Below are 21,035 nucleotides of genomic sequence, written 5' to 3'. Positions count from 1 at the left end.
TTCGATACATTGCGCCGTTTCCGAGTTAATTGACATTGACGGTAGTCGATAATAAACTTGTGAGTGCAAATTCAGGGAGCCCCCCAGATACATTTAGTATCAGTTGTCCTCATTGGGTAGATGGTAACACGGGAGAATGCTCAGCTTTTGGCTCGGCTTTGACCCTTATTACCGTCTCATTCCAATGTTTGTAACGCAGTCTTGCTCGGTTTTAGGAAACTGAATGAAGAAGACCATCTCTGCCAGGCCGCTTGAATTTGCGAGAGCAACAACCTGATTGGCTAACTCCCGTGTACATTAATCCGGAAGCAGCGGTAGCGCAACGTATCGAAATTTTTCGTAACAATTATTTCTCATCACAACCTACCCTGCAACACCGTTACAAGACGTTCGGACTGTTTCTGACCACCCTGTATAATTTTATCGTACTGTAACCTCGGAGGTGCAAACTCACGTTGGTCCCTCGATGGCACAATAAATTTCTCCGCAAATGATTCTGGATGCAAGTTATGAATCCCTTCACATTGATTCTGAAGTGGGTGTGTCGTGGGGTTGGATGCAAGTTCGTCTACAGTTTTTTTTATTTTTGCGAAGGGATTTTTAAACATTTAAATATTCCAAACACCGCACGTGATATGAGGACATTATCGACAAGGTGCCGAGATAGGCTTCCGGTAAGGGCGCAGTCACAGAGGGCGTAAACTTACCACAAAAGAAAAACAAGAAAGAAAAATGATTGAACAATTAACCGTGAGAGATATATGAGCTCTAGTATCCCTCGCTTTTCATTTTGAGAAGTAGCCTTCACTCTGCCTGTGACTGTAAAGGAAGATGTCGTAACAGAGCCATTTCTAAACCACCACTTCGACCAAGTGGCATTATGAAAAACCACTACGACAATGTGATAACAATAGCCTTGGTTCAGATAGCTGCCGCCCAAAAGGCTCGCTCATGTTTAACATTAGTGTTTTTGCTGCTACTTCGTTACGTTCGCGAAGAGGCACATGTATTTTGCCGATTCCTGCCGAATGAGGGCTACTATTAATTTGTGAGGAGCAAATAAGATCTGTTCTTTAATACACATCACACTAAAGCCACTGTGTAGCTACTAATATATACGATACAGATTCTGTTTACTTTCAACAAAATGTTTCAAATGGCTCTGAGCACTATGGCACTTAACATCTCAGGTCATCTGTCCCCTAGACTTGAGAACTACTTAAAACTAACTGACCTAATGACGCCACACACATCCATGCCCGAGGCAGGATTTGAACCTGCGAACGCAGCAGCAGCGCGGTTCCGGACCGAAGCGCCTAGAACCGCTCGGTCACAGCGGCCGGCTACTTCCAACATTTTTAGAACTATCGGTAATTTATTTACTACATCGATATATTTAATTTGCTCTGTGCAATATTTTTCATCAGTATTAAGTCCAGTAATATTTTCAATAACGTCGGAGCTTTATTTACAAAATTTGTTTTAATATTTGTCATACACATCGAATCAAACAAATGTGACACACAGCAAAGCTAATCAGTTTTGTGGTTCGCATCCTATATTTCGTGCAACACGTTGAAGTTAACTTCACTTAAATGCGCATGATAAAAATTAATAATGGAAACATTCAATGTGTAGTATCAGATCAACATCGATGTGATCACATGAACTTGCTTAGCGTTCACAAAGCAACAAGGGCTAAAAATTCTGCGGGTAGCCAAAGAGACTGTCAGTATTAACTTCATTAGTTCACAGTCGGTATTTTTCACCCCCATTGTCACTTGCGACACTCAGATCATTGTAATAATATTTGTCATATTAAAATAGTTATTTCTTAGGAAACTATGACTTAAAAGAATGTACTGTACGTGTGAAAACCTGGTACAATGTAAGAGAGGGTCTGATAGCTAAAATCAGATCAGTTTAAGTAAGTAAAATAGTTAAACAACGGGAGTAATTTATTTTACGTTGGCAGCGATAATTTCAGGTTGAAAATTTTTCACTGTCGATCTTCATCGCACATGTGTTAAGTAATTACCATCAACACTTCGTCATTCCACGGCTGTCCTATTAGAGTATCAAATGGAGGAGAATATAATGCACGCCACTTATATCACGAATTTAGACCGGTCTGAAGGAAAACCGGAAAGTATATAAGTTTTTTCCTTCTTTCTTTGCGTACCAGTGCAATGATGAAAGACGATAAAAAAGTTCCGAAGAGGCCATTGATGTGTTTCTGAGATATTCTCCTGTTTTCATGTAAGACCAGAGCCCAAAGTAATGAGTCAACGAATCTCCCACAGTTTTTTCTGCAAATTCGCTATTGCAGCTTCGACAAGCGGCTGTTACGTATAAATACGCAATGAGAAGGTTGTATATTGTGCATATGGAGTGAAGGAATATATTCAAAATGCAGATGTGGTCATATTGCCGAGTTTATTGTGGCACTGTAAACTGTAGCAACTTCAGTTGGATTTGGCATACATGAAGGACTTTATTGCTTATCGTGGACAGAAAATTAGCACCAAACGGTTGCCTGATGATAGAGCAGTGGCAGACGAAAGTGAACTGGAATTGCATTTGATGCTACATGTAACGGAATATGTGCAGCTGCCATTTATGATATGCTCATAAATTAGAAGAAAGCGCCACGGGAGAAATGCCGAAGGGCTAAGTGTTCCTACGGCGGGAAAGAGCACTTTAAAAATATATAAGAATTTTAATACATGAGAATCAGAAGAGATTAATGTTTTTATAGATAAATGTATTTTTTAATTCGTTTCACGAACGATAAAATTTCCAAGTGATCCGCTGATTCGAATATAATATCTTAAAATAAATATCCTCCTGGATAACTGAAAATTTTACTGTGACTATGTCGCAACTAGTGAATACAGACAAATGTGATAGGTACACGCAAGAGATAGAAACAAAAACGAGGCCAAAAGTACATTTATATGAAGAAGTAGCAGCTAATATCCAAGAATGTAAAAATCGTGCCAAGTTTTCAACGTATTCAGATGATTCTGAAATTCGTAAAGAAACTCGTTAAGGGAACTACAACCAGCACAACAAATAAGAAAAAAATGTTCTAAGTACGTGCAACCAGCACAACAAATAAGAAAAAAATGTTCTAAGTACGTGGATATGCTCGTAATCAGATCCTTTTCAATTTAAACACATGCGGATAGAACTAATTTCTCGTCTTAAAGGACTTTCGATTATTCAGTTACGACTCTCCTACCGTGAACAATGTATACTGTACTGAGCTGGGATTTTATATATTGCCGTTAATGGAAACCAGAATAAACCTTAATTGCGTTTTATTATTCGTATCGGAAAAATCACGGCGACTTTTTATGATTTGAAAATGCGGAAGTACCAGCTTGAAAAACAACGAGTTCTGCCTTTTGTGTGTGTGTGTGTGTGTGTGTGTGTGTGTGTGTGTGTATGTGTGTAAGAGAGAAAGAGAGAGAGAGAGAGAGAGAGAGAGAGAGTGAGAGAGAGGGAGGGAGAAAGAGAGGGGGTGGCTGGGGGGGAGGGCTGTTATGCCTGCGAATAAAAGATAATCAGAATCATTATCGACTAACGCTGAAAATAATGACTGTTTTGTTGCATTACTGGTTCTCATTCCACCGGAAACAGTTTATACAACTAATGCGGTAGTCTGTATTCAAGCTTCATATGAAATAACCCTCTTTTGTAAAAAATGTTCCGTATATTAAAGCAAAGAAAGTTAAAGAAATATGTACAACCGACTCGTCGCACGAATCCAAAATTGCTAATGGCTGCAAAGGGAGAAGACGCCAGAACCAAATTTTATTCACTCGTTTGCAGTGTTAAACAGTTTTCATAGCACCGATTTTGATGTTTCTGTCATTCTTCTCCCTCGAAACTGAAGCACTACAGCAGACGTGTTGTAGTAGTCATACACCAATTTCATCAACAAAGCCGGCCGCCCGCGGTGGTCTCGCGGTTCTAGGCGCTCAGTCCGGAACCGCGCGACTGCTGCGGTCGCAGGTTCGAATCCTGCCTCGGGCATGGATGTGTGTGATGTCCTTAGGTTGGTTAGGTTTAAGTAGTTCTAAGTTCTAGGGGACTGATGACCTAAGATGTTAAGTCCCATAGTGCTCAGAGCCATTTGAACCATTTTCATCAACAAATGCCATATATCTGTACGGGATAAAATTGGAAAAATTTGAATTCCTAATTTTATTTTCGAGTGCACGGGCTAAACTTACTATTCATTTCTTTATTTTAATTATTAATGTCACCACGCGAATTATGGATACATTTGTTTGAGGTTGTTACCAGAAACTACCTCTAAATGTTGTTTACTGAAGAAACACACCACGGGTTTTGACTAAAGCACTGGACTCCGGAACGAGTGAGTTCCAATCTCCGTGTTACTGCTCCAATTTAAGATATCAGTGAGTGTCCTAAGCAGCTTCAGGTAAATGGCAGGACATGCTCCAGAAGACAAATTTTTAATCTTTCATTACATTTCGTGATGATTCTCCCTTTTTGTTGAGCACGCTTGAAACAACCCACAGACTGTATCTATACCACTATCTGCGATATCCTTCTTCCAAAGATTACCTCTTCAACAACGTGTAATGAAGAGTTTCTGTGGCCTTTGGAAAGTAGAGGAAAGAAAGAGCGGTGTGACGCTGTTGTCAAGAAGACGCAGATGGAGTTGTCCAGCCGCGTAATTAGAAAAGGTTTTCTTCCTCGTCGCGGAACGGCCCCTTCTCTTCGCGGTGTATGTAATTTGTATCCTAAATGTATATGGCTGCAGTGGGTGTGTGTGGTATGATGATGATGGTGAAACCTACTCCTCCAGGACAGCACCACGGCGGCCATCGTTCCCGTACGACGGACTGATCACCATCAACAGTGTCACGTGTCCTTACTTCATGAGAAACTGGGAGGTTTGGTAGTTTAATCCAGGACACTGGAACGAAGTCTGACGTTGAGGAAGCTGACTGTACCTCCACTCGTCTCCTCTGCTGGTCAAATGCTGGTGGTGAAAATTTGTTCCACAAACAGGATTAGAAGTAGCTACTCCCTGAAAGTAGATTCAAAGCGTGACGGTAATTGTGGTACCTTAGTTAGAAACAGCGTTGTACGCGAGAGGACCCGTGCTCGATGATCCTAAATCATAATTCTAATGGACTGACAAGGCAGCCAGTCCACAGTGACGGGTAGCCGAAAGAAAGGCACGCGTACACACACGCCGACTGGCGTGAATTCTGGAACAGGATAAGTAGTGAATTCTAATAAGAAAAGTATGCAGCTCCTCGAATACTTAACTTTTATTCTTTGTTGGTTTACAACGTTCTTGATGAGACATTTCATACGATAACTATCAAACTATGTAAGGCTAATGGCGCCTTGCTAGGTCGTAGCCATGGACTTAGCTGAAGGCTGTTCTAACTGTCTCTCGGCAAATGAGAGGAAGGCTTCGTCAGTGTAGTCGCTAGCAAAGTCGTCGTACAACTGGGGGCGAGTGCTAGTCCGTATCTCGAGACCTGCCTTGTGGTGGCGCTCGGTCTGCGATCACACAGTGGCGATACGCGGGTCCCACATGTACTAAATGGACCGCGGCCGATTTAAGCTACCACCTAGCAAGTGTGGTGTCTGGCGGTGACACCACAATAATTGTTTCTTGCTCTGCTTGGGAAAATAATATTACGTTTTTAATTTCGAAACAGTCTGACTTGGATGACCGGTACCACCGAGAACTGGAGCCCAAAGAAGTACTATACACTGATCAGCCAGAACAAAATGTCCTCCATTGGCATGGATAACAGCGGCGACGCGTCGTTGCCTGGAAGCAATGAAGCTTTGGTAGGTCACTGGAGGGAAATGGCACCACATCTCTACACTCAAGTCACCTAATTCAAATGGTTGAAATGGCTCTGAGCACTATGGGACTTAACATCTGATGTCATCAGTCCCCTAGAACTTAGAACTACTTAAACCTAACCTTAGGACATCACACACATCCATGACCGAGACAGGATTCGAACCAGCTACCGTAGCGGTCGCACGGTTAGAGACTGAAGCGCCTAGAACCGCTCGGCCACTTCGGCCGGCTCACCTAATTCCCGTAAATTCCCGGGAGGGAGGCAATGAGCTCTGACGCCACGTGTAATAAAATCCCACATGTGTTCGGTCGTGTTCAGATCTGGCGAGATGGGACGCAGCACATGAACTGTAACTCCGCGCTGTGTTCCTCGAACCACTCCATCACCCCCATCACCCCTAGCCTTCTCATATGGCGCATTATCTTCTTGAAAAATGCCACTGCCGTCCCCAGAGCATAATGAAGCCGCAGCCAGTGCCGAAAGTCATGTGTCCATTTTAATCGTGGTTGCCGAAGTAGTTGTGTTAACATTGACACATGCATGGATCGTCGGCTGCGGAGGCCCATCGTTAAGAGTGTTCGGTGGACTGTCTGTTCAGACACACTTGTACTCTGCTCAATGTTAGTTCCACTACAGTTCTCCGTCTGTGCTGTTTTACAAATCTGGCCAGCCTACGATATCCAACATCTTTAATGAGGGGTGGCCGCCCAACCCCTTAACGTTTGGACGTGATTTCACTTTGGTTTTGCGACCTGTTGAAGACTCTCACCATAGAACTCCTCGAACAGCCGACAAGTCGTGCAGTTTCCGAAACGCTCGCACCAAACCTCTGGTCCATCGCAATCTGTCCCCACTCAAACTCTCACAGGTACCACGCCTTTCACATTCTACACACGGACGGCACGTTCACTGATACTACAAGCACCGTGCGTGTGTCTGACTAGCAGCTGTTATTCATCGCCAGGTGAGGCTGCTATCAAATGGTTCAAACGACTCTGAGCACTATGGGACTTAACATCTGAGGTCATCAGTCCCCTAGAACTTAGAACTACTTAAACCTAACTAACCTAAGGACAACACACACATCCATGCCCGAGGCAGGATTCGAACCCGCGACCGTAGCGGTCGCGCGGAACGCTGCTATCGCCTTGACGGATTTATATCGATAGTAGGTCGGTGGTCACAATATTCTGGCTGTTGCGTTTATAAAAAAAATGCGAAAGAACCAGAATAATGTATCGTTAATAGAATGAAATAGCAGTGTCATTTGAAAGACGTGCTCCATGTCCCTGGTAGGCCTTCTTTTCCCGTTGTGGGCTGTTTCGTTCGTAGACATACATCTCGCTTTGTCTTGGAAAACCGGTTTTAAACTTGATGTTCCACGAAACGGCTCGTTGTGCAACGATAGAACTCAATTGCTTCCTTTGCACGTAGCCCATTTCGAATTCAACGCTGTGTTCGGAAGGTTGAACTGTTATTCATCCGCCTCCAGCCACATTTCAGCTCGTATAAATAGTTCATGAATAATTCATGTATCTTTAGAAGTACTGGAAATGCTAGCATTCTTTATATCGATATCGCACTACCGAATACAGATCCTCAATTCTCATTTGAGTTGCTCATCTCAGAAATGTAAATTTAACTACGTCATATTTCGGATTATGTGTGGTAAAATTATTGAATTTGTCACACAAAGCTCGGGTGCTTTCTTAATATCTTATGGCATTTCACTTCAACTAATGTTAATGAACTGTTTTATCACTGTTTATGTTCAGTAATTTCTTCTATAGAACCATTTCATGTTGACCTTTCCCTTATCAGTGAAAATCTTAATACTTATTCCGTACTTTCGTCTCATTGTTGTCCGCCCCTGGTAGCTGAGTGGTCAGAGCGACGAGATGTCATGCCTAACGGCCTGGGTTCGATTCCCGGCTGCGTCGGAGATTTTTCTCCCCTCAGGGACTGGGTGTTGTGTTGTCCTTACCATCGTCATTTCATCCCCATCGACACGAAAGTCGCCGAAGTGGCGTCAGCTCCAAAGACTTGCACCAGGCGACCGTTCTACCCGACGGTAGGCCCTAGCCACACGACATTTACATACTTACATCTCATTGTAAACTCCATTAGGGAATAAATTTAGAGAATCTCTCTTTCTGTCGTAAATCTCCCGCTAGTACATTGTTTTTAGCAGCACTACTGATAGTCTTGAAACTCACCGCTGCCACTGTGGTAACAGCCCCACCTTTGCGGGGAAACCTTGATGTAAACAACTTCACATTCTGTTAATTGCTATTAAGTTGGTGTGAAATATTTGTTATGTTACTTTAAGTAATATATCTTTAATATGTAATATTTTTAAATATTCTCCCAGCGTAAGACGAAATCTTAGATTGACAGTTATTTTATTAAGGATCGTTTGTTTGTAGACGATGCGCCACCTATTATGTTAACTCAAAATTTTCCGATAACCTTTGAAGCCACAGAAAGGGAGAAGTTAACGTATATCGTCCCCTTAAAATGTAGGAAGTTGCTGACAGATCATACGACAGTAGTGGAAGGAACACAGGGAAGGAAATTCGAGATAGCCTTGTGTAATTCGCCTGAAATGATTTAGGGAAACGTCCAAAATCTAACTCAGCATAGTCCATCGGTCAAGTGAAGTTGATAACCACAGGGGACGAGTCCTGTCTATTCACTATTGCTTCGCCTCACTCGGTCTGGAGACACCAAATCAGGCTTTCGACAAGTAACGGTACGTAAAAGGCTGAAAATTTTGCTGTAACGCCAGTGGTCATAGCTCTTATATGTTAAGATATTAAAGCAACTGTGGTTTCTTTTTTGTGGGACTGAGTACTTTTTGTGAATGTATTCGAGAGTTCCTAAAATTAAGACGAAGTAGTATGACTACACGAAATTTTCGGATTCTGTCTCATATGAAAGAAGTTTCTAGTTCTAACACACTGGAAATCACAAGGGCGGTGTAGTACATCCCGCCACTTAGTAGAAGGGCTTCTTCTCTCTTCAGTGTTCAGCCCTTAATGTCGGTTTGCGGTAGTATACAATTCCACTCATACGTCTCTCTTCATTTTCATTTCTGCATATGTAGAACAGAGCACACCCCATACCCCTCTCAGTCGACTGCGTGTATACTGTTTGATCAAAAGTACAAGGGCACACCCGTGCATAAAGCGGAATTGACCAGCACCTGTCCCGACAGTATAGAGGAAGTAGGGAGTATTATGTCGTTAACAGAGGAGCAGTAACAGCAAATTTGGCCAGTCAGCGGGGGTTAGCGACTTTGAAGGTCAACTGTTCATTTGATGTCATCTAAGTAACTAATCCATCAGGAACATTTTAACCCTTCGAAAGCTGCCGACTTCGACTGTTGGTGGTGTGATTGTGAAGTGGAAAAGCAAAGGCGCAAGCACAACTAAACCAACATCAGGCCACATCTGGTAATGGGCCATTGAGAATTGCGGAAGATGGTCGTAAAAAATCGCACGAAAGCAGCAGAAGGAATCAGATGTGACATCCAAAGTGCTACCAGAAGTCGAGTTAGCACAATGACTGTGTGTACAGAGTTCAAAACAATGAGTTACAATGGTCTAGTAGCTCCTCATAAGCGACACATTCCTGTACAGAGTGTTAAGCGATGCATGAGGTGTTGTACAGAGCTATACCACTAGACAGTGGACGACTGAAACGGCTGATTTAGAGTGATGAATCACACTGTATCCCGTGACAATCCGATGGAAGTGACTGGGTTTGGCAAAATCCTGGAGAACATTACTTGCTATCATAAGAAGCGCTAGACGTGAAATATGGAGGAGCTTGTGTTACGGTATGGTGATGTTTCTCGAGGTTAAAGTGTGGTCACATTATTGTGCTTAAGAGGACGCTAAATGCGGAATGATGCGAACAAATTTTACAGCGTTGCACACTGTATACAGAAGAGGAAGAGTTCGGTGACGATGATGTTAATGTCAGCACCGCAGTCCACCATGGGTGAGGCAATAATTTACGGACGACAACTTCCTGAAATGGACCTGCCTGCTCAGAGTTCAGACGTGAAAGTCTTTGTTATTAGAACGTCGACATTGCTCCAGATACCAGCGTCCTACGTCACTGTGGGCATCCATTCCTCCACAGGCATTCTGACGCCTATTTGGAAATGTTCCTAGGAGAGTTCAAGCAGTCATAGAGACGATGGGTAGTGACGTCCTGTACAAATATCCACCAGTATGTGTCTGTATACTTTTAACCAGATAGTGTATGACACCATTGGTCGCCGTTGCCAATAAAACTCTGAAGTTCTTTCTGATATTGTTTCAGGAGCTTGCGCCATATTGTTTTGATGCAGTTTCAGAAATATTTTGGCTTCCTAGCCATCTGTTCGTCCTTTTACCATCCGTATGACTCCAGACAAGAGTGCTTTGTAGCATACTCAGGACAAAGCAGGAAATCCGCTACTCTGCTGAGGCTCCAGAAAAGATACCAGGTGTTTATAAATGAATATTATGGTTTTAACACTTTATAATATTTATTATATTACAATTGCAAGTTATAAATGATATGTCAAATGAAAGAGCAACTCAAACAGTTTTACTAAGAACCTTATAAATGTTCAATGTGAGCACCATTTGTCACAAGGCACACATCAAGTCTATAGGCGAGTTCTTCCCAAACATTGATAAGTGTGTCTTCAGTGATTGTAGCAACAGCTGCTTCAGTCCGGTTTCTTAATTCAGGGAGGTCTGCTGGTAGCGGAGGCATGTACACACGATCCTTGATGAAGCCCCAAAGGAAGAAATCGCATGGCGTTAGATCGGGTGAACTGGAGGCCATGCAAAGCAAGCCCTGTCATTGGATCCCTTGCGGCCTATCCAGCACTTGGGTACAGCAAAGTTCAACCAATCGCGCACTTAGCCATGACAGTGAGGTGGCGCGCCATTTTGCTGGAAAATGAAGTTCTCTGGCTCATCTTCTTCCAACTTAGGGAAGAGCCATTGCTCTGGTGTATCAAGGTTAGAAATGGGTTCATCAAAAAAGAAAGGCCCATAAACTTTACTCTGGGATACGGCACAAAAAACAGTCACTTCAGGAGAATCTCGTTACATTTGTAGCACCTCGTGAGGATTTTCTGATCCCCAGATGCACACACTGTAAGTGCTAACGTGTCCACTAAGATGAAAGGTCGATTCATCACTGAAGACAACATGATCCAGAAGATCTTCGTCGTCATGAAACAACATTTCGTTTGCGAATTTGGCAAGTAATCCATGGTCTGCCGGCTTTAGAGCCTCTTATAACTGTAAACGGTAAGAACGTAGTTGTATGTGTTTTCTTAAAACTTTCCAAACAGTCGACTCGGGAACTTGAAATTCACGACTAGCCTTCTGGACTGATTTCTTTGGGCTACGAGTGAACGACTCTCTCACTCGCTTAACAGTCTCTTCACTAACTCTTGTTCGTCCTGTGCTCTTCCCTTTACAAAGGCAGCCAGTATCTTCTAATTGATGATACCATCTACAAATGCTATTATCACTTTGTGGATCACAACCGAACTTCAGCCGGAATACACATTGCACAGTAACTACAGATTGGGTCTTTGGAAACTGCAAAACACAAAACGCTTTCTGTTCACTAGTCCCCATCGTCACTACCACCGCTGCCTAGCGGATTGCGGCGGAAGCATTGCGCACTGCGCATGCGCGCTGGTGCCAAACACAACTGAGTTGCTCTTTCATTTGACATATCATTTAAAGCCGTAAGTTTAGAGTACTAAATATTATAAAGCGTTAAAATCTCGCTGTTCATTTATAAACACCCTATATAATCTGTCTTCAAAATGTCTGTCAGTCTGCAAAAGGAATGGGAGTAGTGTCAAATCATACACACCAGACGTCGTTGTTGCTAACGTGGGTGAAGACTTGGAAATGACTGCTCTCTTGCATTTCGGTTGCTAACAGGAAGCCGTTTTTCTCCTGGCAGACGATTCCTTCATCGATACATACCGAGCGCACATTGGATTATTTCTCCTCTCATGACGCTAATTCTCCAAGAAGAGTCACAAAGAGCCTGACATTCTAGCTGCCTACAATCATCAATCGTCCTCGTTGCTGGCCGCTACGTGGCGATAGTGATGCCTCTGTTCGGGTAGTAGAGACACGTTCTACATGTAATGTCCACGCATGGTGAAGGATACATTACACCAGTACTATCAGTTTTCTTACATTCGCCGGGCGCTGTGGTCGAGCGATTCTAGGCGCTTCAGTCCAAACCCGCGCGGCTGCTACGGTCGCAGCTTCGAATCCTGCCTCGGGCATGGATGTGTGTGATGTCCTTAGGTTAGTTAGGTTGAAGTAGTTTTAAGTCTAGGGGACTGATGACTTCATGTGTTAAGTCCCATACTGCTTAGAGCCATTTGAACCATTTGATTCATTACATTTGTGTATTGGACGAGGTACAAGTGACTGTCTAAACGACTCTGTACGAACCCTGTTATCTTCTGCTGATACTTCCTCATTCTCAGTGGAGGGAAATGAACTACAAATAACAGTTAGATGTGAGCCGTTTTTCAACGATATTGAGTTCTATGAAATTTAATTTGGAAAATGAGTTTTTATGTCATCAATTCTGCTTCTTATATTTTCCTACGCTAATTTTACTGGACTCAAAGAAAAATAATATAATTATGAATCTTTTATATTTTCAATACAATTTTTTTTTTCTGTGCTTGTTACCAGACCTAGAAATTTGCTCTCTTGCTATTGTACACACACAAGGTTGTAGACCGTCAAGCGTTTGACCCACTCAGACGCCTGAGAACCACTTCTGATAAAAAATCAGTGTCTTTGGAAAGTAGTCCATAATGTTTTCATATGTTTCATGCTATAGGAAATAATTCCCCTTTACTGTACAGAGACAAAGATGCAAGAGCGCGCTGCAGGTGTAGTGGATCAGATCCTTGATTCCGAGTTTAGTGTAATATGCAGCGCGCTTGGTCGCCAGTCTATTGTGCAACTCTGGGGCATTCTTATTAGAGGCGCAGTAGCGAGCAGTTGAGTCCTCAGAGAAGGAGATCAAATGTTTGAGAATTTGGGAGAAATTATCTGATATGCTTTACTGTGGAGATGAAAACTTTTTTTTAAGATATTTCCTTAACTGTATGGATGGAATAGATTTTTGGAGGAATATTTCAAGGTAACCCACTCACGCGCAAGAATGGTATGTATATTTGTCAGAACTATCAACTGAAGAAAATCTTTGTCCTTTAGATAACTAATAATATCCATTATTTGTGTCAGTTTGACCTATTTGTTTTCATTATGTCCCAAATTAGAACGTCTGTAATTTTTTTAGTAAGGGAATTTCGTATTTGCTTGAGGCTTCTCATGTTGTACAGTCCGCTGGCCGGAGTGGCCGAGCGGTTCTAGGCGCTACAGTCTGGAGCGGCGCGACCGCTACGATCGCAGGTTCGAATCCTGCCTGGGGCATGGATGTGTGTGATGTCCTTTGGTTAGTTAGGTTTAAGTAGTTCTAAGTTCTAGGGGACTGATGACCTCAGAAGTTAAGCCTCATAGTGCTCAGAGCCATTTGAACCATTTTGTTGTGCAGTCCTTTTTGACAATAAACAAAGCTGAATTTTCAAGAATGATTTCCTTTATAGTAAAACCCTCCTCCATCATTTAAAAAGAAGTTTTGAGTGTTTTGTAGTGTGTACATTGCACCTTACGCCACACGCAGACATAGACTGTTTGTGACAAGCAAATAAAAATGTAGAGCAGATTATTTTTCATTGGGTTCTGCATTTGCTGATTTCAATTTGCTTTCGAGGATGTCATTTGACCAGACACAAAAAAGTATGCTGAGCGTGAGGTAAGGCACTTTATTTGAAGGCATATCTCACAGTCACTCTGCATTCTTGTGAGCAAACACTATGAAGTCAGTATTTCAAGTTGTTGAGCTAAGTAATCAGTTTAATTTACAGACAGTGTAGGTTATCTTAAACAGTTGTTTTCTGCTGTGTTGAGAAATATTCTACTTCGTGGATATTTCAAGTTAGATACCGCACCTCATGTTGTGTAACATTCAGAACCTACTTCAGTATTGAGTTTCAGTTAAGTAGTTTTCACTGAACAACCCATCAGTTTCTTTTGGGATTTAATTAAATTCTATTTTGTCTAAAACTGACATGGTGAGACCGTGACTGTGTACAATTAATGTAGGTTGGTTCTTACAAAGAAGTGTATATTGTGTATCTATTGTATATATTGTAATACAAGAACTTCTTTGGCACTGCTTTACACCAAAATATAGCTACCTGCTTAGTCACACTTTATTGCAACTGTACTTGATTCAAAATTTCAGTGCGCCATATGATGTTAATATAATTGTTACTGTCATATTATTCGTCTTATCTCACCTCGATGCTGCTCCCTGTATATAGGACAGTATTTATGTAATACCATATAAATAGCATTCACACAAGCTGGTTACTACTAGTACATCTTCCAACTTCATCTGTAATATTATATGCTCATAATGTAAGGTTTATCTTTGTGTTTTAATTTTCATTATGTTATGTCTATTCTTTAAAAACAGTCACACTGTGAAATCAGAGCAATCTGTATATTGTAATATCTCTGAGCGAGAACATCTCTGGCACTGTTGTATTTGTAAAACTGGAATATTTGTGTCAACCTCACATGTGGCAAATACTTCTTGGTGTGTGTGTGTGTGTGTGTGTGTGTGTGTGGTGCTTGGCACAATATGGTGATGTGCAAACCATATAAGTGCTGCATATATTTTGGAATATTTGAAAAATACAATCCTGCAACTTCGCAACAAAATTGCGCCGATTTTCGATGAAAGTACCATATTCAATTAACGTCACATATTTGTTTACTCTGTATTTCACCGTTTGGAGGTTAGTTATGTTCACATAGGGCGCTTCTGACATTGTTTTCTACCGTAGGGCACCAACACACCAAGAATATTTCGCCACGGTGGAAGAATAAAAGTCGAAAACTGACGATTATGTAAAGCACATCTGTAAAATCTTGTGAACAGCCGTCTGATGATGAACTTGTCAGTTCGAAACCGGTTACGGCGCTATTTACTTAAATAAATAGCAGTATTAATAGCGGCCGGTTGCTGTCCTCTTTGTAAGGATCAACCTACATTAATTATTTCAAATTCAACTTTTCACTAAAATTAAAGCTTTGCTTCATGACACTGTTCACATACGCAACACAGGGCCAACCAACAGTCAGTATTGCTCAGCAGTCGCCGCCCCTACTTAGACGTATGGGACACTCAATCTTATTTTTTCAGAAACTTATAAAAGCTTACGAGAGACCTCACTGCCCATTTTTTCCTAGTGGCATTCAGCGTAGCTTGTATTTAAATGTTAACCCTTAACTGCTCTAGTGGGGTCCCGGAGAACCCCAGACGATAGAATACAATACATAGTACGTGAACGGAACAACAGATGGCACCTGTGTTCTTGGTAATCCTCAGTGAAGTGCTGCCTTTTAACGCGGAGTGTTGATTGCGGTGTTTCCAATATTATTGTGTGAGATAAAGAAAAAGAGGTCTCAGAATACCCCACCAGAGTATTAACGTAAGTTGTTTTTGACTATCTCAATTAGTGTTTTACGCGACTGAAATCTTAGAGTACTTCGAAAACAGCACACTTTCCATGATAAACGTTATTTGTTAAGGTTATGTGAGTATGAATGCATTATTTTTCAGAATGACATCATCGAAGTCATTAACAGACAACGAGTTGGAAAGAATAGTGAATGATCCTGCATTTTAGCAATCTGATCATTGCAGAAGGCAATGGAAACGACTGCATTAAAGACACGTAACGCGTATCCACAGGACATCCTGGAAAAAGCGTTCGACAATATAAAATGCTGCAAGCTGTTCGAGATTCTGAAAAAAGTAGGGATAAGCTATAGGGAGAGACGGGTCATATACAATATGTACAACAACAAAGAGGGAATAATAAGAGTGGACGATCAAGAACGAAGTGCTCGTATTAAGAAGGGTGCAAGACAAGGCTGTAGCCTTTCGCCCCTACTCTTCAATCTGTACATCGAGGAAGCAATGATGGAAATATAAGAAAGGTTCAGGAGTGGAATAAAAATACAAGGTGAAAGGATATCAATGATACGATTCGCTGATGACATTGCTATCCTGAGTGAAAGTGAAGAAGAATTAAACGATCTGCTGAACGGAATGAACAGTCTAATGAGTACACAGTTTGGTTTGAGAGTAAATCGGAGAAATACGAAGGTAATGAGAAGTAGTAGAAATGAGAACAGCGAGAAACTTAACATCAGGATTGATGGTCACGAAGTCAATGAAGGAATTCTGCTACCTAGGCAGTAAAATAACCAATGACGGACGGAGCAAGGAGGACATCAAAAGCAGACTCGCAATGGCAAAAAAGGCATTTCTGGCCAAGAGAAGTCTACTAATATCAAATACCGGCCTTAATTTGAGGAAGAAATTTCTGAGGATGTACGTCTGGAGTACAGCATTGTATGGTAGTGAAACATGGACTGTGGGAAAACCGGAACAGAAGAGAATCGAAGCATTTGAGATGTGGTGCTATAGACGAATGTTGAAAATTAGGTGGACTGATAAGGTAAGGAATGAAGAGGTTCTACGCAGAATCGGAGAGGAAAGGAATATGTGGAAAACACTGATAAGGAGAAGGGACAGGATGATAGGACATCTGCTAAGACATGAGGGAATGACTCCCATGGTACTAGAGGGAGCTGTAGAGGGCAAAAATTGTAGAGGAAGACAGAGCTTGGAATACGTCAAGCAAATAATTGAGGACGTAGGTTGCATGTGCTACTCGGTACTCGGAGATGAAGAGGTTAGCACAGGAAAGGAATTTGTGGCGGGCCGCATCAAACCAGTCAGTAGACTGATGACCAAAAAAAAAAAAAAAAAAAAAAAAAAAAGAGGAAACCACAGCAGATGAGGATGAATTTATACTAAGTGATCACGATTCCACCTCTGAAGTTACATCAGAAAGTAGTTGTGAAGAATCAGATGAAGAGGCGGTGTATTAGGCCTTCCGCTGACAAATATTTTTTTGGAAAAAAGCGGTGCTACAAGTGGTCAAAAGAAGCTCCTCCTACAACTCGAACCCGTGCTCACAATATAGTTAGTCATCTTACAGGTGGTAAACGTGGAGCAAAAACGATTGATTCAACTGCTGCTTGGGAACTGTTCATAAGTGAAGATTTATTGCAACTAATACTCATCAATACAAATGTCAAGATACATGACATGTCAAACAAATACAGAGCTCCTAAGCCAGCGTTCATAAAGCCGCTAGATGTAATAGAACTGAGAGCATTTCTGGGTCTGCTTTATTTATCTGGAGTAATGAAATGCAATCATGAAAATGTTTTTGCACTTTTTGCTAATGATGGAACTGGTCGCGATGGGTTTCGAGCCACTATGAGCGTTCAGAGATTTTTATTCATTTTGTCTTGTTTGCGATTCGATTGTGCTAGGAAGGCTGATGACAGACTTGCAGCTATTAGAGATGTGTGAGAACTCTTTATAGACAAATGTCAAAAGTATTATACTCCAGGAGCGTACGTGGCAATCGATGAAATGTTAGTACCCTTTCGTGGTGGGTGCAAATTTCGCATGTATATGCCGAAGAAGCCAGCCAAGTACGGCCTCGAAGTTATGTTCCTTTGTGACTCACGAACATTCTATTTATGCAATGCATTTGTTTACACAGGAAAAGGGGCAAATAAAAGTCCATGATCAATTCCAACACAGGATGTTTTGAAATTAATAACACCAATTGAGGCAAGCAATAGACATGAGACAGTAGATAACTGGTTCATGTCACTTGAACTCTGTGATCAACTAGAAGCCAAAAAGTTGACTGTCTTTGGAACTGTAAAACAAAATAAGCCGCAGATACCAGAAGAATTCAAACCGAACAGAAAGCGCCCAGTAGAATCTACATTATTTGGGCATAATGAAGGAAAGACAATTTGTTCTTATGTTCCTCAGAAAGATCGAGCTGTTGTGTTGCTTACATCTAAGCATCACGATCAGAAAATTAGTGCTCAACAGAAAAAACCTGAAATGATCATTGATTACAATGCCACAAAAGGAGGAGTGGACGCACTGGACCAAATGTGCGCCAACTATTCGTTATCACGGCTAACACGCAGACTGCCCATGTCTGTATTTTATGCCATTCGAAACATAGTAGGATGCTGCTGTCTTGCTTCGGTGCACCAAACAACTTGATCAAACAAATGATTTAAAAAGAAGAGAATTGCTACAAAAGCTTGGAACGGATTTAGTAATGCCCCATATACAACGTCGAGATGTCCGACCCCTTTCTCGTGAACTGAGAGACGTTGTTGTTAAACTTGGTGGTACTCCTCTTACCTCGACATGTTCAGAGCCAGAACCCACGAGGAAAGCAAGATGCCACATGTGCGCAAGAAATGTGGACAAGAAAACCAAAATAGTGTGTGAAAATGCTCAAAACATGTTTGCCACAACCACAGATTTTCAGTGTGCCAAAATTGTTTGTATTAATGCTCAAATATGTAAAAATGTTTATAATATTCAGTGATAAAAGTGCAATTCAAAATAAAATTTCCTTAAATTACAGTTTCGTTTTTCTTATTGGGGTACTCCGAGACCCCACTAGAATATTGCTGTATGAGCATTTCACTACAGTAGTTAAGGGTTAAAAAGGACCGGTGATCGTACGTAACCCTGCGGTAACTGTAAGCGGAGTTGGATGCCGCGCTATGGACGCTGCGTCCAGTTTGGCACCTACTCAAGAGATGGCAGCACTGCAGCCATCGTACCTCACCCGTCAGCCACAGTGGACGCCGACGCGGGTGCGCGCGCACGGCGCGGCGGGCGAGTCCATCCGCCGGCAGGGAAGGCGGAAGAGCGCCGCCACACCAGGGTCCCATGCCGCGGCGGGAGGTGGCGCGACGCTATCGATTAGCGCGGATCGATAGGCGGCGTCCTCGAGCGACGCCCACGTTGGCGCCACCGAGGACGCCAGGAGCAGGGCAACAGCAGAGGGCAGGAGGTATCGAGCAGCTGTTTCGCGAGGCGTTGGGTGCGGAGGGTTCGACTAGCGGACGCGTCACACCGCGGGGAGGGGTGCGGGTGAGCGGAGCTGCCAAAATCGATAGCGTGGCCCACCGGTGAGGAGTACAGGGCGCGTGCGCAGGAGGAGCTGGAGACTGCCGCGCGGCAGATGCGAACGCGCTGACGTCGGCCACACGTGCAGCACACTGCCAGCGGCGGGTCCGACTCTACCATAGAGAGCTGGAATGTGGGTAGCCATCATGGGCGCCAAAATACAGAGTGCGCCGAGTGTTGGGCAGAAGTACAGCGTGTTTCAACAGACTGGGCTGTGCACCCGTTCGTGTTGTTGGTGGTTTTGCAGTTCGATAAGCGTAATACACAACTGGCCATTAAAATTGCTACACCAAGAAGAAATGCTGATGATAAACGGGTATTCATTGGACAAATATATTATACTAGAACACACATGTGGTTAAATTTTCACGCAAAGTGGGTGCATAGATCCTGAGAAATCAGTACCCAGAACAACCACCTCTGGCCGTAATATCGGCCTTGATACGCCTGGGCATTGAGTCAAACAGAGCTTGGATGGCGTGTACAGGTACAGCTGCCCATGCAGCTTCAACACGATACCACAGTTCATCAGGAGTAGTTACTGACGTATTGTGACGAGCCAGTTGCTCGGCCACCATTCACCAGACGTTTTCAAATGGTGAGAGATCTGGAGAATGTGCTGGCCAGGGCAGCAGTCGAACATTTTCTGTATCCAGATAGGTCCGTACAGGACCTGCAACATACGGTCGTGCATTATCCTGTTGAAATGTAGGGTTTCGCAGGGATCGAATGGAGGGTAGAGCCACGGGTCGGAACACATCTAAAAAGTAACGTCCACTATTCAGAGTGCCGTCAATGCAAACAAGAGGTGACCGAGACGTGTAACCAATGGCACCCCATACCATCACGCCGGGTGATAGCCAGTATGGCGATGACGAATACACGCTTCCAATGTGCGTTCACCGGGATGCCACAAAACACGGATGCGACCGTCTTGATGCAGTAAACAGAACCTGGATTCATCAGAAAAAATGACTTTTTACCATTCGTGCACCCAGGTTCGTCGTTGAGTGCACCATCGCAGGCGCTCCTGTCTGTGATGCAGCGTCAAGGGAAACCCCAGTAATGGTGTCCGAGCTGACAGTCCATGCTGCTGCAAACGTCGTCGAACTGATCGTGCAGATGGTTGTTGTTATCCAAACGTCCCGATCTGTTGACTCAGGCATCGAGACGTGGCTGCACGATCCGTTACAGCCATGCGGATAAGTTGCCTGTCATCTCGACTGCTAGTGATACGAGGCCGTTGGGATCCAGCACGGCGTTCCGTATCACCCTCCTGAACCCACCGAATCCATATTCTGTTAACAGTCGTTGGATCTCGACCAACGCGAGCAGCAATGTCGCAATCCCATAAGCCATAATCGCGATAGGCTACAATCCGACCATTATCAAAGTCGGAAAAGTGTTGGTACGCATTTCTCCTCCTTACACGAGGCATCACAACAACGTTTCATCAGGCAACGCCGGTCAACTGCTGTTTGTGTATGAGAAATCGGTTGGAAACTTTCCTCATGTCAGCACGTTGTAGGTGTCGCCACCGGCGCCAACCTTGTGTGAATGCTCTGAAAAGCTAATCATTTGCGTATCACAGCATCTTCTTCCTGTAGGTTAAATTTCGCGTCTGTAGCACGTCATCTTCGTGGTGTAGCTATTTTAATGGCCAGCAGTGTATAAAAGCACCAGTAACCCCGCTCCCTCTCCATTCCACAAGGAATCAAACTTCTCTGTATAAATTATCCGCTTCGCGAAACTCAATATGTATGACGACGTATCCCCTGAATGACGTGTCGAACAATGACGTAATTTCCTAAGTACATCTACTGATGTACGTAGACAGTGTCTGCAAAATGTGTTGCTAATAGAACTAGTATCAAGCAAGTAATAAACTGAGAGCTCATGCATGATGTTGAAATTATAGCGTATATAAGGCGAAAA

At 42.9% G+C, this 21,035-nt stretch overlaps 1 protein-coding gene across 2 annotated transcripts in view; it reads right to left on the bottom strand.

Moving 5' to 3' along the window:
- LOC124622118 (neuroendocrine convertase 1-like) overlaps positions 1-21,035 on the bottom strand; it is a 497,126-nt gene that overhangs the window by 242,177 nt on the left and 233,914 nt on the right. The window lies entirely within an intron of this gene.

Source organism: Schistocerca americana, chromosome 7 (assembly GCF_021461395.2).
Source record: "Schistocerca americana isolate TAMUIC-IGC-003095 chromosome 7, iqSchAmer2.1, whole genome shotgun sequence".
Classification (NCBI taxonomy): domain Eukaryota; kingdom Metazoa; phylum Arthropoda; class Insecta; order Orthoptera; family Acrididae; genus Schistocerca; species Schistocerca americana.
Note: the sequence above shows the minus strand (reverse complement) of the source record. Positions and strands in the feature narration are given on the sequence as shown.